At 39.3% G+C, this 25,974-nt stretch overlaps 1 protein-coding gene across 1 annotated transcript in view; it reads right to left on the minus strand.

The window, feature by feature from the left end:
- The window catches only part of PRTG (protogenin), a 120,661-nt gene that overhangs the window by 64,231 nt on the left and 30,456 nt on the right, over positions 1-25,974 (minus strand). The gene's annotated exons all lie outside the window — the stretch shown is intronic.

The raw sequence follows: 25,974 nt of genomic DNA on the forward strand, positions 1-25,974 counted from the left end.
GAATCTGGTCTCCCCCAGGATGAAATTCTAAGTAAGTTCTCAAGAAACTTACAACTTATTTGGAGAAAAAAAATAACACAACTGAAACAAAAATAAACAATTAATAATGATACGTAATCACATACCATTTTTGTGTGGTACAAACTTCAAATACTACTACATTTCAGAGAAGAGGGAAATCAAGAAAGACAGATTAGACAAGTAAAGGGACTGGTTTTGAATTAAGTTTTGAAGACTCGGTTGGGTTTAGATGGAAGGGGGAAAAGAAGACATTCCAGGTGAAAGGAAGCAAGCACAGAAGAAAGGTGTAGCCTCTGTTCACAGGATTTTAAGGAAACAGCCAAGACTACTGTAGAATATTTCACATTAAGGGATCACGGAAAAGTGGAAGGAGAGAGGAGAGTAGAGATAAAGCAGATTTGTACCATGGCACAAATGAAGACATTACTGAAAATTTTTGAGCAAAGGACAATAGTAGTCCTAATAGCCATGTTTGGGAGAAATCCATCAGGCATGGATACATAGGAGAGCCTCAAGTCAAAAGACCAATAGGCTTTTTTAACTAGGAATGACAGAACTGGGTGGTGGCAGTAAGAATGATGAGATTCTACAGATAGCTCAATGGAAACAAAGACTTGGTTCTCACTGGACACAAACATGTCACTCTGTTTGGAATCAAATGAGGTTGGTGTTGATGGAGCTGAATGAGGAAGGAGAGAAAGAAGACAAATGGTGTGTGTGTCCCTGATGAATTAAAGTTAGAGAAACTCAAGAGACTATTTTTAGTCTCATGTATTTCCAAAGTGGAGATAAATCTCAAAGTGTTGATATTTCTAGAGATAATTCTTCTTTCTCATTCTAGGCAGGCCTCCAGGAGCTAGTCATCGGTGTCCATGCTTTCACATTTTGATAGAGTCCAGACTCCAGGTAACACTGTGGTTTTCCTTCCCTCTACTGTTTTTCAGGATATAAAGAAAGGGCCCCAATGATGGTCTTACTTCCCCTCTGCAGACTCCAGTTTAATATACATATACATATATATATATATATATATACATATATATATATATATATATATATATATATATGCCTTTACAGTTTATCAACAAAGTGAGGAGTCATGAAGAAAAGCAGAGGGAATAAGGTCTACATGACTTATACTTCATTAGACTAGGAAGGGTAAAAGATGACAGAAGACTATAAATTCTGCCTTAGACTTAGCATCATCAATCCGTAAATGGATCACAAGACTTTTTAGAGGTACAGGACAAAGCCAGGGAATAATGGTGAAAATACTCAGGAGCATCCACTTCCAAAAAGCAGATAGGGGTAGTGTAATATCTTATGTGTGTATGTAACAAAAAATTTCTGCTTCCTCAAGAACAGTGGTTCTCAAACCACTATTGTCAGTGGATAACAAAATCAAAACCATTTTCATGATCACCATCATCTGCGTTTTTCACTCTTATTTCTCAAGTGTACAGTGGGATGGATGATATTGCAACAGACTTAATGCAGAAGGAGATATGCCTGATTTATGAAGCATTAATTTCTCTTATTGATCCCATATTTACCTTGTTCATGTATGAGGGGGTGAGTTTTAGTTCTAGTTGTCATTCATAATCCAGACTATATTCAATTTACAGACTTCAAAGGGGGAAATTTATCTTATTCTCCAGTCTTTACCACTCTAGACCAAAATATGTAATATAGTTAATTTTTTCTTCATAAAACAGTTGTTCCCTCACCCCTATCTGACTTCTTTACCCCAAAACATATCAAGCACCTAATTCAGTATGTTTTATCTCCTATCTCTCTCCCATATCTGACTTCTCTCCAGCCCTAATAGTCCTTTCTTCGATCCAGGCCCCTATCATCTCCTGCCTGAAGTCTTGTAGGCACCTATTAGGTGATATATCTCTCCTACCAGCAAAGTTACTCCAGAAAGTTAGTCAAAAAATATAAGTTTGAATGTGTGGCTGATGAATTAATTAGTCCCTGCAAAACTCTCCTGTCTCAATCACATGTAGTTATGTTCCATGAGCACTGAACTACTTACAATTCTCTGAATATACCATGATATTTCGTACCCCTAAGCATTATAGGAGCATATCCTTCTCTCTCAAATATCCTAGGTCCCTCTGTTCATCTGGTGAAATCCTGTCATTGTTTAGCATCTAGTTTGCTTGTCCTTTCCTTTGGGACGTTGTCCCTGATCCTTTTCTCTGCAACTTCTGTACACTACAAACCTCCACTGCTACTTTTATCCCACAGTATTCTAAGCACTTCACATTTTTCTCCCCTTCCAAACTATGAGCTCCCTGGGGGCTAGTAATGGGTTGTATAAAGACCCCTTAAGACAGTGAATGGCACAGACTTGGCACTAAAATACTTGTTGAACTGAACTTATATTTTTTTCTCTAATTATATTAGGTCTTTCAACATAGTAACTAGAAATCTAAGGGGTTTCCCAGGTACAAATACAAATACTTCTCATCTTGAAAAGAGAATAATGCTTTTTATTATTTTGTTTGCTGTAATTCCAAATGGTCCCTAATATTTTAGTGGCATTATCTTTAGAGACAAAAATCGGATCCCTCGCTATTAAAGGATTTTTATGAAGATTAAAAAAAAACAAAAAGTGAGGGATTTTTATGACTTTTTTTATAAATATTGTGATTATTGAGAATAAAGATAATTACTTTTGCCTTGAGTAATTTCCCTCCAACCATCTGAGTGTTGTTTTCTACCCTAAATCTCATCTAACAGTATGATCTCTCAGAACCTTTTTTTTTTTTTTTTTTTGAGCAGCTTCCTGCTTTCTGCCCCAGGTGCATAAGTCTATGAAACCCCTAAGATTTTTATGAAAACTGAACTTTGCACTTCAGGTCAAATATGCTAGAGCTTTGGAGTCAAAAAATTCCAAGAAATAAAAGGTAAATGGGTGCATCTTCTGACTGAGTAAGGGTATCTCTTTTGTGAAAAGGGGAAAGAAACTGCTTTTGAGATATAATCACATAACATGTAATTTACATACCATACAATTCACTCATTTAAAGAGTACAATTCAATGGTTTTTTAGTATATTCAGAGTCTGCAACCATCCTCATGATCCATTTTAGAATATTTTCATCATTCCAAAAAGAAACTCCATATCCTCTAGTTATCACTCCCTAATCTGCCCATTCCCTCCCCAACTCCAGCCCTAGGCAGTCACTGATCTAGTTTCTTTCCTCCCTCTACAGCTTTGTGGGGTGGAGAATGATATAGAACTTTGTGTACAATATAATTATTTGATACATGCATATACTGGGAAATGATTACCACAATAAAGTTACTTAGTTAACACATCCATCAAGTAAAGGTATTTTTTTTAAGACTTTATTCATTTATTTGACAGAGAGAGAGAGTGTGCACAAGCAGGGGGAGCGGCAGGCAGAGGGAGAGGGAGATCCAGCAGGCTCCCCACTGAGCAGGGAGCCCGATGTGGGGCTTAAACCCAGGACCTCGGGATCATGACCTGAGCCAAAGGCAGAAGACACTTAACAGACTGAGCCACGCAGGTGCCCCAAGTAAGGGTATTTCTTGACCTCACCCTGGTTCTCAGCAAGGTCTCAAGCAAGTATGAAGATTTTTTTAATCCCCCAAACAACTTTATATTTAACATTTCTCAATTTCTGGTCCCTTTTGAAAATTCAACCGGCTGGTAAAATGATTTTTCCTAAAGAAGACCCCTTGGGACTCTCATCAGTATCTCTGAGACTAAAGAAAAAGAGGCATTCTCATGATTCAACAATAAAAATAAGTTACCATCCTTCTGCCCATAACTACTTCATCTGGGTACCAACCCCATTCTCTTCCCTCACCTCTGGGAACCCGATGTGTCTGCCTTTTGTCTGTCTTTCTGTCTCTCTCTCCTGCATATTCAAATTCTTTTCCTGGATCCTTCCCTCAGCCTGTAAAAGTGATTAAGCTTCTCCAAACCTCAAAACACAAAAAGAACAAAACTCCAGACCTCTCTTTAGGGCATGTATCCCTCCAGCAGCTTTCTACCCTCTCTCTTCCCCATGGCATTACAACTTTTCTAGAGTAGTTGATTCTAGTTGCCTCCCCTTCTTCCTCTCTGACTTTACACCTCAAACATCTCATGTGCCTTCTTCCCCTATTATTTTATTGAAAAAGTGTCAATGACATTGCATACTCTTATTTCTTACATACTTTCTTATCTATTTCTCTGATTCCTCCTTCCAGTCTCCCTTTAAAGGGCACTCCCTCGTCCTATGCCCTTCCTTCCAGAGATTCTCTGTTCTTTTCTCTCTCCAGATTCTCTTTGGGTGATCTCATCTACATTCAGTTTTCATTGACATCCATCTCTTGCTGCTGATTCCCCAAAATACATCTCCAGCTTAGATCACCAATCCTAGAGCTTCATACTCATGGCTCCAATTGTTACTGGACATCTTCACCTGGAATTCATAATAGGTACTTACAACTCATCAAGTCCAAAATGAAATCATCTTATTTCCTCCAAGCCTGTGTCTCTACTTGTTTGTCACATGACTATCCAGATACTCACCTGAGCTAGACACTATTAATTCCTTCTTCTACACTCTCATTCACTTGTTCCCACTGATCTTACTTAACTCCTTAACATATGTTGGATCCACTCCTGTGTTCCTCTCCCAATGTCTCTCACTGGAACCACTATAGAAGTCCCTTATCTGATCTTCTTACTCCCATTTTTCCTCTTCCCTGCTTCAAAAACATCCTCTAAATGTACACAAGTATTTGATATGGGTGCACTGGGCTCACAAGCAGCTTCCATCTATTAATTCAAAGGCTTCCATAGGTCAATCTATTACTGCTAAAAACCAAAAAGGGAATAATCTCACAAAAAATGTGATTCCAATTTTCAATGTCAAAAAGCACTATGCCTTAGCAACCAACCCCTCCTTCTAAGTCTTTAAACTGCTTAGCTCAATTATTAGAAAAACTGAATGTATATATCCTTGCTACATCAAAAGGAACAAATAGCTTTCTTTATGTCAACTACATATTTTTAATTCTTGTGGCTGAGTACATTCTCAATAAACAGATTAACTGGCTCCTTTCTGTAAAAAGGGAAAGTAGTTTGACATCCCTTACTCCAAACCAAACTGTTTATATGGTAAGCATGCAGCAGTATTTAAAAAGTCACTCTTAAGTGTTATATTTAAAAAACACAGAGTATCTCTGCAATTAGAGATACACATTAAAACATTTAATTTCCACAAGTCACACAGTATCAATCCCATTATCTGTATAATCACACCATTCATTTAGTTTGTAGTGCTGGCAGGCTTTGAGTCATGCAATTATTCATAAATAATGGGCCAGATTAACTATCTCCCTAGTCCAGAAAAGGATTTTAATTACACCTATTTTAGAAAAATTTTTGACTAAAAATCTAAGTTCATACATTCATTCAACAAATTTTCATTCAGTATCTAGTATAGTCTCAGTGTCAAGGATCCAATAATGAACAAAACTAACAGAGGCGCTACCCTCAGGGATCTTTGTCTAATGATACAGATAGGCATTTAACTAAATTACTATGCAAGCATATAACTTAAAACTGTGATAAGTGCTTTCAAGGAAAATTACCAAGTATTATGAAAGCACATAACAGAGATTATAATAATGACAGAAATAAAAATAGCTTAAGATATTTTATTGCCAGGCAGTGCTTTAAATGAATTATATATTCCAATTTATTTAAACCCCACAAATTTCAGTTGAAGAAACTGAGGCATAGGGAAATTAAGCACCTTACTCAAGGTTTTGCAGCTAGTGAGCAGTAAGGCTGGGATCTTAAATCCAGGCAATCTCCAGTGACCCTATGTGAATTCTCTCATGAATAAAAGTTTGAGATCCCCAACCTTTTTATCCCCCCAAATTACTGGTTCTACATCCAAGCAATTCTACTGCTCTGGTATAAGTTAATATGCACTGAATTTCTAGTTGGATAAGTATATGTGTTACAATCCTAAATTTCCAAAACACAGTAACACCTTTAAACTGCTGTATATGAGGATTCTGAAGCTAAGGCTCTCATCACAAGCAGGAGTACCTCTATCTCTAGGAACCCATGAAGGATAAGAGAGACAGGAATGCATGCAAATTGAATCACACTATCTCAGTCTAATATTTGAGGGGTGCCTGGGTGGCTCAGTCAGTTGAGTTTCTGACTCCTGATTTTGGCTCAGATCATGATCTTGGGTCTTGGGACTGAGCCCCATGTCAGGCTCTGCACTTGGCGAGGAGTCTGCCTCAGATTCTCTCTTCCCGTCTGCCCCGCCCCCAACTTGCACTAAATAAATAAATAAAATCTTAAAAATATTTTAAAATCTTGGGGCGCCTGTGTAGCTCAGTCGTTAAGTATCTGCCTTTGGCTCAGGTCCTGATCCCAGGGTCCTGGGATCGAGCCCTGCATCTGGCTCCCTGTTCCACGGGAAGCCTGCTTCTCCCTCTCCCACTCCTTCTGCTTGTGTTCCTTCTCTCCCTGTGCCTCTCTCTGTCAAATAAATAAATAAAATCTTAAAAAGAATATTTTAAAATCTATTTGAAAAACAGTTTACCTAATGGGAATGCTAGCTATTCCTACATTATTATTCTCCTCGTTCTAAGTTCACACACATTTGATCATCAGAAAGTCAAATACTTGGAGAGCCCTTAGAGGTAGGGAGACCATTTAAGAGGCTATCAGAACAGTAGACAAGAGACCAGCTGTGGGTCTGAATGATGCAGGAAATTATGGAATGGAAGGGAGGACACATATAGGATGATGTACACCGAACATCATGATTTGGCCACAAGGTGTTCAAGGGAAATAGAGGGAACGATCCAAACAGTTGAGGTTTCTACCTGTGTCTGTACCTGGAAGTTTGGGGTACAGTAATGGTGTCTACACATGGAACACAAAAGAGGAGCTCACATGCACTGGTGAATCACTATTACAGACTCTCACAGCATCAGAATGAGAAGAAACCGGGCATATTAAGGAAGACTGGGAAACTATAAAATTTACAAAATAAAAGGCCAAGCCTTAATAATATAAACCTCAAATATCTATCCATCCTGATTTTTTAACTGGTTCAGATGGTCCAGATGTCAGGCTGTCATTAAGATTTGAAGTAAGACATCCCTGAGTTTTTAGAACAAAAGCCTATAAAAATAGCAATGCATAACATGTAAAATCAGAGAAAAGAATTTCTTACTTCTGAGGCTCTGCTGGGATGAGCTTAGGAATAGTGGTTACTGTTCTTCCAATTTAACTTATTCTCTTTTTTTTTGTTAAAGATTTTACTTATTTATTTGACAGAGAGGGAGACAGCGAGAGAGGGAACACAAGCAGGGGGAGTGAGAGAGGGAGAAGCAGGCTCCCCGCGGAGCAAAGAGCCCAATGTGGGGCTCGATGTGGGGCTCAATCCCAGGACCCTGGGACCATGACCTGAGCCGAAGGCAGACACGTAACCACTGAGCCACCCAGGCGCTCCAGCTTATTCTCATTTCTTGATGATAGAAGTTAAGGCATTAGAAAACCAAAGTAGAGGACTAAGGCAAAACCTTAGCCTTAGCTGGTTTAAAGAAAATCAGGAATAAATTCCAAATAAACTACAGGACATAATTCAGGCAGATAGAAGGGGGCAGTGCAGCAGTACAGCCTTGCAGTTAAGAGTGCAGATATTAGGGGCACCTGGGTGGCTCAGTCGTTTAAGCGTCTACCTTCGGCTTAGGTCAGGGTCCTGGGGTCCTGGGGCTGAGCCCCATGTCGGGCTCCCTGCTCATAGGGGAGTCTGCTTCTCCCTCTCCCTCTGCCTATCCCACCTGCTTGTACTCTCTCTCTCTCTCTCTCAAATAAAATAAATAAAATCTTTAAAAAAAGAATGCAGATATTAAAATCTATAGCTCTGGGTTAAAATCACAGCTTTGGACTCACATTCAGGTACTGTATGCCCTTGAGAAGTTACTCAACCTCAAGCCTCAGTATCCCTCAGTAAAATGGGGATAATATTTTACAAGGCTATTATACGAATACTAAATGATACACACATATACATATGTGTACACATATATACACAGAACATGAGCAGTGCTGAGGCACTGCTGGGCACCTAGTAACCTTGGTCAGGGTGGAGGTGGTAATAGTAACAGGATGTCCTGCTATGAATACACGTCTTCTACTTTCAGAATGATGACTTACAGAGCGGCAAACAAAGGATGTTAGTGACCATCATGCAATAAAAATAAACCTTAAAGCCCTAACAAAGGCAGAGGTATTCTAAGATTTAAAATTCTTCTTTTCTACTAAGCCAGACATTGTAGTCTGTATGTAAAGGAACATAAAGTAGACAGAAATAATTTTCTCATTTTTCATGTGCATAGATAAATTTTTTGGAGAGGATAAAATCCCCTACTTTAATGATAAAATGATAGGGGATAGATTACAAGAAGATAGGTAATTAAGTCCAGATCTCTAGTGGCAGAATTATGTATAATTATATTTTCCAACAATACATATAAACTAAGAAAAAGTAGTATTTTAAAATAAACTTTATATGCTTACATGGGACATGGAATGAAAAGTTCGTCTGCATAAATTTTCTACAATTGCTCCACTACCTGATATAATCTCTCACTTTATCTGCCTTCTTTTTAGTACTTTGAACTTCTCATTCTTTGGGTAGACAACACCTATGAGCTATGGATGCTTGATTCTCAACCCAACCAGGGCCCTCAATCTGAGAATTACAAGAAAAAAACAAAAAACACATCTGAATAATAGCTACTTTTTCAACAAAAAACAAATTGTATAGAATTTTACATGAAAACTTAGAAATTTTAGAGTAACATGTAAAATGCTTATCTCTGTCATGATAGTCTTAAACTTTGTTTTCCAGCAAGTATTTTTCTATTTTTATTTTTTCTCTTTTTTATTTTATTTTTTAAAATTTTTACTTAAAAGTTTAGTTAACATACAGTGCAATATTGGTTTCAGCAATAATTTTGATTTTTTTTTAAGGGGGAATTAAATGGCAAAACATCTCTTATGTTCTTATGCAAATCTTGGCTTTCTCCTTGACATGGACTTTGTGTCTGCCAGTTAGGTATGACTTTACAAGTCTATGGCCTCCTTGTGAAACCTGACCTCTTTCTTCCCTCACAGCCAGTGCTAACATAAACCAAGAGCCCCACAAGAAGTCATTAAATCAGTGCTGTTAAGAGGCCAGAGCTCTATAAAATAGGTAAGAAACAAGGTCTCGAGAAACATGCGCCATCCTCAAAAACAACCTTGCAAACACAATAAATGTAAGTGCCTATTTTATTTGTGACTTCCTTCTCTCCACCTGTCTACTTAATCAGTTGCTTCTAAGATTTACAGTCAGGAAAAAAAAAAAGGATCAAAGATGCTAAGAAGAAAATGTTCTCCAAACCTTTATTTGATCAGAAAGCAACATATATACATTTCTACCCTGGAAATGCAGGACTACCATATTAAACTAATGTGTCATTCAGCTTTCTAAAAGGTTGCAATGAATAAAAAAAATACTTAATACATATTGATCTTAAAACCAACTAAAAATTATGGAAACACAGTCTGAAATGATAAACCCATACAATAATTTAAAATAAGTTCACAGAGGACGGAGTAAAAAATAAATAAGTTCACAGACTATTCCCTAGCTTAAGAAAAATATCACTTTCTTTTGTAGATCTAATTTAAAATATTCTTTCACTAAGCAGAATATTCTTCAGTAAGTCAGAATCTTGATGCAGGGTTTACACCAGTGGTCCTAAGGCTGTGCATGAGCCAAAGGTTCTGGTGGCCTGAGATGGTCAAGGACTGAGGACTGCACAGTTGCTATTGCCACACCCCCTTCTTGGGGAGTCCCAAATAGCAGGAGAACATGGCCAGTAGTCACGTTCTGGTGCCCCTGTGCTCTTTCCATGGGTCTAAGTCACCAATCAGTAGCTCTGAGGAAATCTGTAAGCTCATCAAGAATACAGGGGGATTTCTATCTCAGACCCTCCCCTGTGTACAATTTCAGAGTCCATCAGGGAGTGCATATAGCTTAAAGTTTATTCCTATGACAGTGGTCTTTCAAATCATGCATTTGTCTATTCCAGACAATACTGATCAAAACATAGTTGTAACTTCTTACCTCATCAGGTCCAATTCACTTTGAGTCTTCAAACTTGAAGACTGACCTGCAAACGAACAGGAAGTAAACCAAGAGACCCGATCCATCATTTAATCAAAGCATCAGGGTAACCAATGCTTTACCTACCGAGGTAAACCTGATCAGGTAACCATCAGTTTACCCTCATGCTTTACCTACTGAGGTAAAAACCAACCAAGGTACAAGTTTCAAACAGAAATTAAAAATTTATTATATCCATAAGTCTAGGTAAGAAACTACTTGTACCTTTTTTTTTTTAAGATTTTATTTATTTGAGAGAGAGACAGAGAGCATGAGCAGGAGGAGAGGCAGTGGGAGAGGAAGAAGCAGGCTCCCCACCGAGCAGGGACCCCCGACGTGGGGCTCGACCCCAGGACCCTGAGATCAAGACCTGAGCTGAAGGCAGACGCTTAACCAACTGAGCCACCCAGGTGTCCCCTACTTGTACTTTTAAAAAAAAATGATTTTATAGGGGTGCCTGGGTGGCTCAGGTGGTTAAGCATCTGCCTTTGGCTCAGGTCATGATTCCAGGGTCCTGGGACTGAGCTCCTGCATTGGGCTCCCTGCTCAGTGCAGAGCCAGCTTCTCCCTCTCCCTCTGCCATTCCCTCCACTTGTGCTTTCTGGCTCTATCTATCAAATAAATAAAATCTTTAAAAAAGTGATTTTATAGAAAAAAATTTACCTCCTTAATAGAAATAATGTAATATAAGACAGATGTACTCATTCTGTGTCTTGGGTGTCAACCTCTTTATTCAGCTGTACTGAGCATAACATAGCTATTCTATAAATGGCTTATTACCTGACTTCTAGTCAATTTAGTATCTGCTTGAATCTATAGCAATTCTGACAACCAGCTGCTAAGAGGTATACTTTTGCTTTTCAAAGGAAGTGTTTAGCCAAAATATTTGTCAAAATAAATATAAACAGGGTACGTGCACCCCAATGTTTATAGCAGCAATGTCCACAATAGCCAAACTGTGGAAAGAGCCAAGATGTCCATAGACAGAGGAATGGATAAAGAAGATGTGGTATATATACACAATGGAATATTATGCAGCCATCAAAAAGAATGAGATCATGCCATTTGCAACGACATGGTTGGAACTGGAGGGTGTTATGCTGAGCGAAATAAGTCAATCAGAGAAAGACATGTATCATATGACCTCCCTGATATGAGGAATTCTTAATCTCAGGAAACAAACTGAGGGTTGCTGGAGTGGTGGGGGGTGGGAGGGATGGGGTGGCTGGGTGATAGACATTGGGGAGGGTATGTGCTATGGTGAGCACTGTGAATTGTACAAGACTGATGAATCACGGATCTGTACTTCTGAAACAAATAATGCAATATATGTTAAGAAAAAAAAAAGAAGAAGATAGCAGGAGGGGAAGAATGAAGGGGAGTAAGTCGGAGGGGGAGACGAACCATTAGAGACGATGGACTCTGAAAAACAAACTGAGGGTTCTAGAGGGGAGGGGGGTGGGGGGAAGGGTTAGCCTGGTGATGGGTATTAAAGAGGGCACATTCTGCGTGGAGCACTGGGTGTTATGCACAAACAATGAATCATGGAATACTACATCAAAAACTAATGATGTAATGTATGGTGATTAACATAACAATAAAAAATTATTTTAAAAAATCCAGTCACATTAAAAAATACATAAACAAAATAAAGGCTAGAAACTTTATAACAAGGCTGGAATGCAGGGACTTTCAGAAATAGATGCCACATGTAAGGTTTCCAGACTATATTATTTTCCAGTATATTTCTACTGTATCCATGTTAAAAGACACCTTTAATAACACCTGAGAATTCTTTGTTTCTTTGGTATTTTATCAACCCTGTTCTGTCAAATACCAGACATGGCTCTCCCCATGGTCAAGTTCTCTGGAAAGAGTGACACAAAGCTCTTCAAGTCCCCTTCTGTCAGCTGGGCCATTCATTGCTGTTCAACAATTCTTTTCTTAATTACTGTTTTTAGGAATTCTCTAACTTTCCAATTTGTTCAGGTCCCCAACCACTTGAATCCTAGATTATAAATTCCTTGAGTTCAGACAACATGTCTTATATGTCTGTATGTTGCCAGGCGCCAGAACAGTGCCCTGCGTACAACAGGTACTCTATTATAAAGATTTCTTAAGAGTGAACTCAATGAACCACATTACCATCTCCCTCCTATTTGCAACAGAAAACTCTGACTCTAATCTCCCTGAGAAGATTATGGTAATTTTGGCTATAGCACTCCCTACAGTATAATCCTGAGCAAATTACTCTTCTTAAACACAGGTGGTTATGTAGGGGTGCTTGGCTTGCTCAGTTGATAGAGCATGCAACTATTGATGTGGGGATTGTTAAATTTGAGCAATTGGGTGCAGAGATTACTTAAAAAAGAAAATCTTTTAAAAATGTGGTTATGTAGGGATGCCTGGGTGGCTCAATCAGTTAAGCCTCTGCCTTAGGCTCAGGTCATGATCCCAAGGTCCTGGGATCAAGTCCCACATCGGACTCCTTGCTCAGTGGGAAGCCTGCTTCTCCCTCTGCCTGCCACTGCTCCTGCTTGTGTGCCCGCTCTCTCTGTCGAATAAGTAAGTAAAATCTTTTTTAAGAATGTGGTTATGTAAAATAGGGTTCTTAAAAGGGTTTTGTTTTTTTATGGATTACAGAAGGTAAATGCATGCAGAGCACTTAGCACAGTGCCCCTAACATTAAAGGCACTGAATGATTTTTAACTATTTCTATTATTTTATTGGACATAAATTTCCTTCCTCACCACCTAAAAACCTGTCCCTCTTCACTCCTGGTTCTGAGGAAAAAGTAACCATTCCAATCAGTGCCAAGGTCAGCCCTCTCCTGGCACTCTTAATCCCATCCCTGGGCCCCTATTCCATTTATTATTCCCATTCTCTTGCATCACGCCCTCATTACTAGTTTCTTCCTGACTATAAACATACTTCTATATTCCCATCCTAAAAAGGAGTATAGAACTCAAGCCAAGCCAATATTCAGTACATCTCTTTTCTGTCACTGTCATTCTTCTGGAATTACTCCACCCACCTAATTCTTTACTTCTGCTGGGGTGGGCTGGAGTGGCATGGGACAGGGTAGGGATGGAAAGGAGAAAGGGGAGAAGAGCCACAGATGTACAGTCAACCCTTGAACAAAGTCAAAGTTTTAGGGGCAGTGATGCCCCCCTCCACCTCCCAGTGTACTCAAAAATCTTTGTATAACTTTGATTTCCCCAAAAGTTAACTACTAATAGTCAACTGTTGAGTGGAAGAAGCATTCCAGATAACATAGTGGATTAACACATATTTTGTGTGTGATATATATATATGTAAAATACACTGTATTCTCACAACTAAGCTGGAGGAAAAGAATGTTAAGAAAACCATGAGAGAAAATCCAATTACAATATAATACTGTATTTACTGAAAAATCTGTGTGGACCCACACAGTTCAAATCCATGCTGTTTATGGGTCAACCGTATTTATATGCAGGGCTCAGGAACCTCCTTGGGAATGAAATTTATCTTTTTTTTAAAGATTTATTATCAGAGGGGCGCCTGGGTGGCTCAGTCGTTAAGCGTCTGCCTTCGGCTCAGGTCATTATCCCAGGGTCCTGGGATCGAGCCTCGCGTCGGGCTCCCTGCTCAGCCGGAAGCCTGCTTCTCCCTCTCCCACTCCCCCTGCTTGTGTTCCCTGCTTGTGTCTCTCTCTGTCAAATAAATAAAATCGTTAAAAAAAATAAAAAATAAAGATTTATTATCAGAGAGAGAGAAAGAGGGAGGGAGCACATGAGTGGGGCGAGGGGCAGGGAGAGAGGGAAAGAATCTCAAGCAGACTCCCCGCTGAGCAAAGGGCTCAATCCTACAACCCTGAGATCATGACCTGAGCTGAAATCAAGAGTCAAGACACTCAACTGACTGAGTCACCCAGGGGCCCCTGGAACCAAATTTATCTTAAGAGAAGTAGTAGTGCTCATAGTGCTCATGGATTTGGTTTAAAAAAAAACAAAACTGACCTAAATTGGTAAGGAGTGTGTTAGAATTCACAGCTGCTTGATTCTCAAATTAGGCAGCCACCAGGACCCATAAATATATGTAAATAAAGGAGAAGGAGGGAAGGGAGAGAGAGATGTATGTGGGCGATGTATGTGGGCTATTGGCTAAAACTTCCAAAAGTTTTAATAAGATTTCCAGTGAGAGAAACAGGGTCAAAGAACACAGGCATGCCCACCATTTGGGGTTACTATAGTACAAACTTGAATGGGGCACAGCAAATACAGTTCATCCACTGGGCCTAATCAGAAAGTACCTGGAGAAAGAAACCATAATCCTCACTTGGGGGAGATACTCAATTAACAAAAGAAAGAAGAGGCTGTTGACTCCTCCAGGATCCTAACCACAGGAACTGAACTAAACTGGAACTGACTGAAAATTTACCTCTCCCACAGACCCTTTTAATAACTTTTCACCACTCAAGACTTGTTTTTACCACTGTTTACTGATAGCATAATGCCTAGTGTGCCCCTGTAGAGATGCCTGGCATATCTGTATTTATCTGACACTTGGCAATCAATTTTCACCTTAGAGAAAAAATGATAATCGTTGACTTTATGTTGTCCAGCCACTAACACAGTCTCCTTGCTCAATTTCTTCCCTCTCTCCTTCCTCTGTCCCTCTCTCTCTCACTCTCTCTCTTCCCAAACTTTCATATTCCTTTGTCTCTGGAAGACATTCTGGAACAGTAAGTATGGCCTGGCCTGGAGGAATGACGGGGGATGGAAACATGGGAAACACAGATGTCTGGGAGATGGAACCAGTATGACAAGAACTTAGGGGCAAATATTCCAATAGTGCAAGGTAACAAACATTCTCATGGCACATTGCTATTGGCAGTACAATATCAAAAAAGGTTAACATATAACAAAAAAAAAAATGCCTAAAAGGGTGCCTGGGTGGCTCAGTCGTTAGGCGTCTGCCTTCAGCTCAGGTCATGGTCCCAGGGTCCTGGGATCGAGCCCCGCATCGGGCTCCCTGCTCAGCAGGAAGCCTGCTTCTCCCTCTCCCACTCCCCCTGCTTGTGTTCCCTCTCTCGCTGTCTCTCTCTCTCTCTCTCTCTCTCTCTAATAAATAAATAAATAAATCTTAAAAAAAATGCCTAAGGACACTATTCTATCTTCAATTAATGCAACTCAGAGCCCTTAAAATGACTATGCTATTACACAGGAAAAAGTCTGAAACGTGCTAAGTGAAAAAAGAAGATACAAAATTGTATTGACAATGGTCACTGGAGAGTTGGAATTCACTCTTACGACTTCTTCTATTAATAAAAGATGAGAGGCCAACCAAAGCTCTTTTTTGCAGGGATCTAAGAGCTAGCACTTGACAACAATGCTGTGCTTAATAGACCGGCACTGGCCAATGCAGATGCAGACAGAGTGAAGCAAAAGATGTGAGTCCATGGGACAATGAAAAAAGCAAAAGGTTAAACAAAGACATTTTACCTCTTTGAAAAAGTTAAAAACAGCTCAATGAGAACTCAAAGTCTTTAGTGACAGCAAAGGATAACTGCTTTAGGAGAGAAGCAAGACTGAGGCAGGGAATTTTATTTATTGGTTGATTAAATAAATGAATGCATATGTAGGTAGCTGCTATAAATGTGTAATAAATATTTATTAGTAATAAAAATCAATATAAAAGTTGCTGCTTGTTGTCCACCTTAAAGGATATGGTAAAAGATTTCCAAATTGGGTGGAAGGTTGAATGATCTTCATGGTCTCAAAGGTACCTCCCATGACACTATTATTCCAGCAGCATATGTTGTGCTCTTGGAAGCTAAATTTCTGACAGAGAGGTAGTTGTGGCACAAAGAGAAATCCTGGAGTCAGAAACTCTTAAGCTGTGGTTTTGACTCACTTACTTACTGCCTTTAAGAGGCATAGATCGGATTCTCCCTTGAGGTAGTAAAATCTACTTCACAGGTTCTTTTGAGGAGGAGATAAGATTATAGACATGAGTGCCTTTACGCCCCAAATGTGGGGTACGAATGGACCTTACCTATGGGGCAGAAAGCAATGCAAATTGAGAAATAGGACCAGACTGAGTTCAGGGATCTGTATTCTTTTCAAGCTCTGTCATAAATGAGCTGTAGGACCTGTCAAAAGTAAGCTCCCTCTGGCTCTCAGTGTCCTCATACTCAAAACGGAAGTGCTCTTCTCCACTCATTCATCGACTCTGCCCCCAGCCTGGATGCTGAGCTGCAAAGAATAGACCCAGCTGCTTAGGGCTGGGTGTGGGAGGGATGGCGGGGGGCGGGGGGGAGCCACAGGCATGGTTGCTTATGGCTACTCAGCTCTCTCTTAGGGAGTATGAACATATCCCAAATTAGATTGTGGTGATGACTGCCCCAAGTGAATATACAAAATATATTTTTCATTATATACTTTGAGTGGGTGAATTAAATAGCATGTGAACTATGTATCAATAATGCTGATTTTTAAAAAAGAAGAAAAAATGGTAGTGTTCTTCTCAGCCATCACTGCCATTCCTTCCACTCCTAAAGAACCTTCCCAGAGGCACAGTTCAGTATGCCCCAATCCATCTTTGAACTTGAAAACGCAGGATTCATGGAGCTAATAGGATTTACTGGTCTACCTATAGCCATTGTAGCCTTAAAAAAAAAAGAGCCAACATGGATGATCTTAATCCTCGATGATATGTTCCAAGCTATCCATAATTTTCAATGGCAAACTTACTAAGGTTGAGGCTTGTTAAACAGAGGGCTCTTTTTGGTAGGTTCCCCTAACTTTCCACTTTCTGGCACCCCTTCCAATGCATACACTCAGCAAAAAAAAAAAAAAAAAGTGTCATTAACTTGGCATCTATCTCCTAAAATATGCAAGGATCTCAAGAGCCAGGAATTAGCAGTAATTTCAGCAGGCCTAAAAGTCATAGTGCTTTAGATATAACTGCCCATCATGAAATATCTACTGAAATGAAATTAACTCACAGTTAGTTATGATGGTTATGTGTTTCGTACAAAACTAGAAAACTTAGAATGAGACTATGAATGACTCAAAATCAATCCAAGGGCACCTGGGTGGTACAGTCAGTTGAGCGTCCAACTCTGTTTCAGCTCAGGTCATGATCTCAGGGTCATGGGATCAAGCCCTGTATCGGGCTCCATGCTCAACATGGAGTTTGCTTGAGATTCTCTCTCCCTCTCCCTTTACCCCTCCCCCCTGCTCTATCTCTCTTGCTTGCTCTAAAATAAATAAATAAATCTTTAAAAAAATCAGTAAAAATTTTCTTATACTAAATATTTACAGCATCATTAGTTTGTGTTTGAGTTCTAGTATACAAGGAGACAACAACATACTTATATCTGTGCATAAACATATGTATCATAAAGCACAAGAATGGGACTTAAAAGACCAGATTTAGCCAGCAGATGCCATGTTTATGAAAAAGAATGCAGACAGTCAAATTCTAGTTGGTCTAAAGGGTCTTGTCAAGTCTGGAGCAGGGAACTATTAAGCCTGAAAGTGGCACAAATATATTAAGTAGCCAGTTGATGTTAAGAAGTTTGGGTACAGGGCACCTGGATGGCTCAGTCATTAAGCGTCTGCCTTCAGCTCAGGTCATGATCCCAGGGTCCTGGGATCGAGCCCCACATCGGGCTCCCTGCTCAGCAGGAAGCCTGCTTCTCCCTCTCGCACTCCCCCTGCTTGTGTTCCCTCTCTCGCTGTATCTCTCTCTGTCAAAAAATAAATACAATCTTAAAAAAAAAAAGGTTGGGTACAAAATATATGGAAAAAAGAAGTTGCAGAAGACTAAAGACAGGCAATTTTCCCAGGCCACACCTGTCCTTACATGTAGAATAAAAAGCTACATCTCATTACAAAATGTTAACAGAAAGGCAAAGGAACTAGAATAGCCTAAATAGTTTTGAAAAAGCGGAATAAATTGGAGGGCTTGCACTCCTTGATTTAAAGACACAATTTCAAGAATTATGATAAACCTACAGTAACCAAGGAACTATGGTATTGGCAAAAGGACAGATTCATAGATCAAAGGAACAGAAGAGAGAGCACAGAAATAAACCAAAACAAATATGTCAGCTCATTTTTTTTACAAAGTTGCAAGAGCAATTCAACAGAGAAAGGATGGTCTTTTCAGCAAACAGTGCTTGAACAACTAAATCCCCATATACAAGAAATTAGTCTTGACCTGTACTTTACACCTTACATAAAAATTAACTCAAGGGGTGCCCAGGTGGCTCAGTTGGTTAAGCATCTGACTCTTGGTTTTGGCTCAGATCATAATCTCAGAGGTCTTGAAATAGAGCCCTGCGTCAGGTCTGGGCTCAGCAGGGAGTCTGCTTGAAGAGTCCCTCCCTCTGCCCCTCCCCCCACTCTCTCTTTCTCCCTCTCACTCCCTCTCTCTTAAATAAATAAAAATTAACTCAAAAGGGTCACAGACCTCAATGTGAAACATTAAACTATGAAACTTTTAGAGGGAAATATAAAAAAATTTCTGTGACCTTGGGTTAGGCAAAGTGTTCTTAGATATGACATCAGAAGTGCAATCCATGAAAGGAAAAAGTTTACCAAATAGACTCCATCAAAACAAAAAAAAACTTCTGCTCTTGATAAAAACACCGTTAAAGGAATGAAAAGACAAGCCATAAACTGGGACAGAAAATTTGCAAATCACATATCTGACAAAATATTTATATCCAGAATATATAAAGAAATCTCAAAATTCAGTAATTAGGAAATATCCAGTTAAAAGGGGGCAAAAGATGTGAACAGATACTTTACCAAAGATGTATGAATAGCAACTAAATAAGATGATCACCCTCATTTGTCATAGTCATAGGGAAGTGCAAATTAAAACCACAATGAGATACCACTACACACCTATCAGAATGGCTCAAATAACAAACACAGACAGTACCAAGTGCTGTTGAGGATGTGGAATAGCTGACATCCTCATATACTGCTGGTGGGAATGCAAATTGGTACAGTCACTTTGGAAAATAACTTGGCAACTTCTTGAAGTTAAACACTTATATGCACTTACAGCATTCTCATCTTTAAATATTTACTCAATAGAAATGGAAACTTATGTTTACACAAAAGCCTATACAAGAAAGGTTACAGAAGCTTTATTTATAAAAGCCCCAAACTGTAAACTACCTAAACATCCTTCAACTGGTGAGTGGATAAACTGCAGTACATCTATACAACTGAATACTACTCAGCAAAAAAAGGAACAAGTTATTAATACATTCAACAACACAGATAAATCTCAAATGCATCAGGATACGCGAAAGAAGCAAAACCCAAAAGGCTACATACTGTGTAATTTCATTTATATGACATTCTGGAAAATGAAAGATAATGTGGCTGTAGGAGTTAGGGGAAGGAGAGTATGACTACATGGGCAGAGAGAGGATGCTTTGGGCTGATGAAACTATTCTATATCCTGATTATGGTGATGGTTACCTGGTTATGTATATGCCAAAACTCACAAAACTATGGACTCAATAAAGTAACCTTTACTTTTTTTTAAGATTTTTATTTATTTATTTGAGAGAGAGAGAGCAAGAAAGCACATGAGTGGGGAGAGTGGGAGAGGGAGAGAAATCCTCAAGCTGAGCACAGAGCCCAGTGCAGGGCTCGATCCCAGGACCCTGAGATCATGACCTGAGTCCAAATCAAGAGTCAGACATTTAACTGACTGAGACACCCAGACTCCCCATAAGCTTTACTTTTTTTAAGTATGTAAATTAAAAAATAAATTTCAAAAAAGGCTATGTTCTTTACAAAACAGAAAGGCTTTTAATTCTCTAGTTACTCTTAATAAAGAATTATAAATTAAGCAAGACGATAACACACATAAATTTTACAAGCCAACTCCTGCAGACCATCTTTACTTCTTCTGTGAGGTCACACCTGATTTTCCCAAGTACAGAATTCTTTCATACTCCCAGGATCTTGGAGTATGCTACTCGTTCCATTGTTTTATCATCTCAACTTTCTGCCCCTACTCACAGGACAAGGCCTGTGTCTTTTCATCTTTGTATTCTTGGCAGTGCACCCAGGCAAAAAAAGCTCTCAGTAGATACTTGATAAACAAATGAATAAGATATACCCAGGGTACATATACATTCAGTTCCGTCACCAGATCCATCACCTGGTGTGTATAGAGTATAATGTGTGCATTAATAACATGATGCTGAAATTAAGTTTACATTATCTTTAGCATACTATAAGTGAAAAGTGTACACAAAAATATTTATCCTAATAAAAAGGAATGGATCTATGCTCCTGAGGAACAGGAGGAGTAAGAAACCCAGAGCTCTCCTATTCCTCTTCCTATAGAAATGGTGGGAAAGCAGTCACGCCTGTGCTGAGACTAGACTAGGGAGTAAGGCATTACACACATATGTGAAAACACACACACACACACACACACACAGAGGCATACACATAAAAAAAATGAGCCCTTCCTGAGCAGCCCAGCACAGTCCTCTGCCTCTTGATCCTAGCAGCACCCTGCAGGATTGCAATTCTGGCAGGGACCTTTCACAGGCTGCTGGCCCAGCATACGCTGCAGATGCTTGTCAGTTTCCCAGGTCCCCCTGACTTTCTGAGCCCATCTTGGGAAGCCGAATATTCAGCCTGACACAGATCCCATCAGACCAGGCTTGAAATTATTGAGAAATTGAGTTCTAGAACAAACTGGCTTGATCCAAAGAACCTCACATGGGAAATAGTGTTTCTACAGTGGTGACAGGGTTTTGGAATTCATGTTTGACGAAGACCGCTAAACATGCGGAGAGCTCCTTCAGGGTTAAACGGCACCAGTGAATGCTTAAACAAAGGTGCACTGTGTTGCACAGCCATACTTCTACTTTCCTAAAGCAGAGGTGGAAAGAGTTCCACTGAATGAAGGTTTGCAATGCTGAAGCTACAGCTACTTCTCCTGACATCCTCAGCTACAGTTGAAGTAGAGTCCTCTTTAACTACACCTTGGTCTTTGTTCTGCTGGATTCATGGTGTCCATACTCAAGAGACCAGCACTAACTAGAGAGTGACAGGCAACAGGGGTAGCTTCTCAGGACCCGATCATAAGAACACCAGAAGCAGATGCAGAAATATGATGCTATAAGAGAAATGGTCTGTTTTGGTAGAAATTTAAGGAAGAGATTAGGAACAAGGAGAATCACACAACAAGCAAAATAAATTGGAGCGGGCTGCCAAGAGAAAAAAATCCATTGAAATAAAAATGTTTTCAATTTTTTTTTAAAGATTTTATTTATTTGACAGAGAGAGACACAAGCAGGGGGAATGGGAGAGGGAGAAGCAGGCTTCCCACGGAGCTGAGAGCCCAATGTCGGGCTCGATCCCAGGACTCTGGGATCATGACCTGAGCCGAAGGCAGACACTTAACAACTGAGCCACCAGGTGCCCCGGTTTTCAATTTTTTAAAAGATTTTATTTATTTTTATTTGAGAGACAGAGGGAGAGAGCACAGAGGGAGAGGGAGAAGCAGGCTCCCCGCAGAGCAGGGAGCCCGACGTGGGGCTCGATCCCAGGACCGAGATCATGACCTGAGACAAAGGCAGCCACTTAACCGACTGAGCCACCCAGGTGCCCCAATATTTTTTAAACCACCATAAAATTACTACCAGTATTCCTTATCTTCCTTTTCAGAACTTATAAAATGAAAATAAGCCACTATTCACTTTGCCTTTCACCTTTCCCAACTTCTACTAAATCTTGAGTTGGAAGTCTTTTTTAAATAATCAGCCTCCGTATGATACTCTCATAATCTAGACAGAATCCTGTTAGTTGGGAGTAAAATCTGATCTTACTTTGAAATATGTCCCCAACTGGGATTTTCCTCTTCTCAAATTATCTGTCTTCCCAGCAATAGTGTGTGGTCACAGAAGTGTATAGGACATGCTAATGCATTTATCAAGTGATTATTCTTGGCCCCTTTGCCGGCAAAAACAAGCAGGAAACAGTACAGAAAAAACATGTCTACTAAGCCACATTATCCAGCTTCAAAGCTGTTCAACTTGTGTGGCTCCTATGAATTCAAGGGGAAGAGAAAAAGCACCATTGCTTTGTCTTCACCAAGACCACTTCCCCTTCAGCCATTTGCCAAGTGTTTGCCTTATATTGCCTAATCCAAGAAATGCCTTTCGTATGCCTTGTTGTCATTCCATAAAGAATTAGTTCTGCTTAATAGCTCAACTGTGCAGGAAGAACATTCCATACAATTTTACACTTTGCATCAGTCAGAGAAACAGAAGGATCAAGAAAGCATTAAGAAGAGTGAGGTTTTGTAACAAAACTCATGTCACTTAGCAACTTCATCCAAGTAGAAATTTATAATGAGAAAAATACAGAATCCATCAAAACTACAGCAGAAATGTTTCGACTAGGATTGTTTTTGCTTTTCCAAATGATTATCTCCTCAAACATAATTCCAGAGCTTCAGTACCTTAACTTATTTTTTGATAAACTTTACAGTATTCTTTTCCACTGCTGTTTTATATATTGTTTTCTCAGGTTATAATTGGCCTGGTTTTCCTTTTTCTTCCTCTTAATAATCTCACACTCAGTGGATATTCAGTAAATGACTGTTATGCAGTACAATTCATTACACTTTATGTAATCACAATTTATTACACCAATTAAACGTGCTATATATGACATTCATTTTATAAACTGGGAATCAATCACTATGAAATGTCTGGGTAGCTCTTTCATCTTCTAATAGCTATTAAAGGCAAAACCTATTTCATTGATAACAGAAAAAAAACGTATACACACACACACATATACATCAGATAAACTTGTTAAAGTAAATTCATAAAGTGGACCTTAAGTTCTAAGCTAACTGTCCACAACATAATGAAGTCTTTTAATAATACTGTAGCTCACATTTTTATTAGGCTTGACCACTCGCCCTAAAGGGGAAAAGAGGGAATTAACTTATTACATGTGTTCTATATAACACCTCATGTAAGACTCCTAAAACCTTAACAGGTAAGTAATATTACCCTCAATTATGGGTAGGGAAATATGTTCTGAGATGTTAGGCCACTCATTCAGAGTCACAGAATTAATAAATAGTGGAGCCAGGAGTCAAATGGTGTTACTCTCTTTTAAATTACGCTCAAGCTGCAACCCGAGAGAAGTAAGGAGTTCTCCTGCTACACTTTAGAGCAGTACTCCTTGTCTCACCTTGTGAATTTACTCTCCCAGTAGGAAACATACATTCACAGACAAAGCACAGAGTTTCCCTCTCCCCCAGTTTCTCTCCTTTAAAAATTCCTGGAAGCAGCAACAAAAATATATTTCCCCAACCTTTTGCTAGATTAAATATTCATCATTCCCCATCAATGAGGGCTTTAGGATCTTCTGTCAACAGTTTTTTCTCCCTCTTTTTACCTATTTTTGACCAACATCAATTTAATTGTACAATTACTTATCCAACATTCTACAACACTCTCCAATATGGATTTTTTTTGGCTACCCCCAAATAAATCCCCTTGCCATTCTTTAAAAAACACTCAGATTTCAATTACATTAAGTCCCTCCCGAAAAGCAAAACCCACAGGATGCTTTGCAGGCAGAGAAGGCTTTGCAGGGGAGGTGACATGTGTGGTTGAAGGCTGAAGGACTAGTAAGCAGCAAGGGAATATTAAGAGTGGTCCAGGCAGAAGGCAGAGCATAGGGAGCGGCAAAGAGCAATGCAAGAGCACAACACGTTCAGAGAACTGAAATCCCATGTAATGGGAACAAGAGGTGTACAGAAGAACCAAGGGATGAGGGGAGGTGGAGACATGGAGACAGCGTGGGAAAGGCTGCAGCCTCCAGGCAGGAGGGACCAGATGATGAAGAGCCTTGCCTATTTATGCTCCAATGCTTTGCTACTCTAAGTGTGGTTGGTCCATGGACCAGCCTTCTAACTTGTTTGATCTGCAGTCTATCAGGCCCACCCCTGAGCTTACCACGTCCAATCAGCATTTTTTACAGATGTCCAGGTGACTTATATGCCCTTTAAAATTTGAGAAGCACAGTTCTAACCATTTAGGTTGCATTCTGAAGGGAGTGACAAGCTACTAAATTTTGGAAGCAAAAGATATACATGGTCAGATTTGAAAGCCATATGCAAGACTGATTACAAGTAGGTACAAATGCAAATGTGTTTTTTTTTTAATGGTTTGCTTGCTATCGGATTCTTCTATTTGAGAATGATTGTTTCATAAAAGTGCCTCCTACTTTTCTACTGTTTCCATGGTTGTGAGGACCTAGGAGGTGAGTACAAACTTTCAGCTATAGGATTAATGAGGTCTGAGGATCTAATGTAAAATACGGTGGCTACAGTTGATAAAACTGAGTTGAATAATTGAAATTTACTAAGAATAGAACTAAAATGTTTTCATATACACAAAAATAAATATGTGAGGTGATGGATATGTTAACTAGAAGAGGGGAATCCTTTTATAACATACACATATATTAAATCACCATGATGTACACTTTAAATATCTTACAATTTTATGTCAATTACACCTCAACAAAGCTGAAATTAAAATTCTTCCCTATCTATACAGGGGCTCCTAATGATAGGAGGAACATACAAGGTTATCTCAAACACCAAAAATGCACCTTCTATAGGACAAAAGCATGTCCTGGGCATATCCAACTAGTGATATGAATCAAATTATGCAATCATACTTCCTAAACTGTTTCATCAACTCTAAGCTGTTGCATAAACAGCGCACTCTTATTTCACCTGTTGAATTACTTAGGTAGGGGTGACACAGGCTATATTTGCTGCTCATAAATAATTCTTTAAATGAGCAAAGCATACATTCTCCTAGAACTTTGTGCTAAATTATATGCAACCTTTAGCTCAGAAGAATGAAAGCACAGAATTCCGGACCATAGCCATACAGAAATCCCCTATAATGTGTTCAATAAGCCAAATCAAAACAATGCATGGTTTATAGGAACAGGCTGAATGAGACTTGCAGCTCTTATTTCAGCTGCTGTCAAGTGTCACATTCATTCAAAGAGAGGAAAGTTAACTGATAAAATCTGCTTTTTAATGCCTGTTATTGACAATAGAGAGAGCCAAACAGACTGACTTTTTCTTTGATGGCATATAATGAACGCCATTGAAAAGATTTTGTACTTAAAGAAACATGACCCTGCTAAAAAAAGATAATAAAACTGATAACAACGACAAAAATGTAGTTATGTGTTAGAACATGTAATGCATCTTTTATAGTGACACAGAAGTTATGATATTTCTACCCCTATTTAGTCCTCACAGCCACCTGACCCAAAATTGATATCTCAAAAGGATCATGATTTTGATATGAATAAAACTACATTCAGAACCAATTATAGAGCTGGATACCCCAACTTTGTGTAGACTGCTATTCACAGCCTAATGTAAACATTCCGTGTGGCTTAACAAGAGACCCCGATTATCAGTGGCATCAAGTAATTGGAAAGATTTTTGAAAATATACCAGTGCTCCGGAGGTCATGAAGGTAGTGTTTTTCAACCCCTTCCATTCTGTAATGGGCAGCCCTTTAGAGGGCTGGGAAGTCTCGCTGCCCACAAATACACATTTGTTGATGGGGGGAGTCTGTGTGTATGTCCATGGAAAGATGGAGTAAGCTGGCAAAGAAAACTGAGGCAAAGCAGTTAGT

The sequence above is a fragment of the Eumetopias jubatus genome, unplaced genomic scaffold (genome assembly GCF_037043125.1).
Source record: "Eumetopias jubatus isolate StellerSeaLion01/CBP00866 unplaced genomic scaffold, mEumJub1_p1.0 scaffold_7, whole genome shotgun sequence".
NCBI lineage: Eukaryota > Metazoa > Chordata > Mammalia > Carnivora > Otariidae > Eumetopias > Eumetopias jubatus.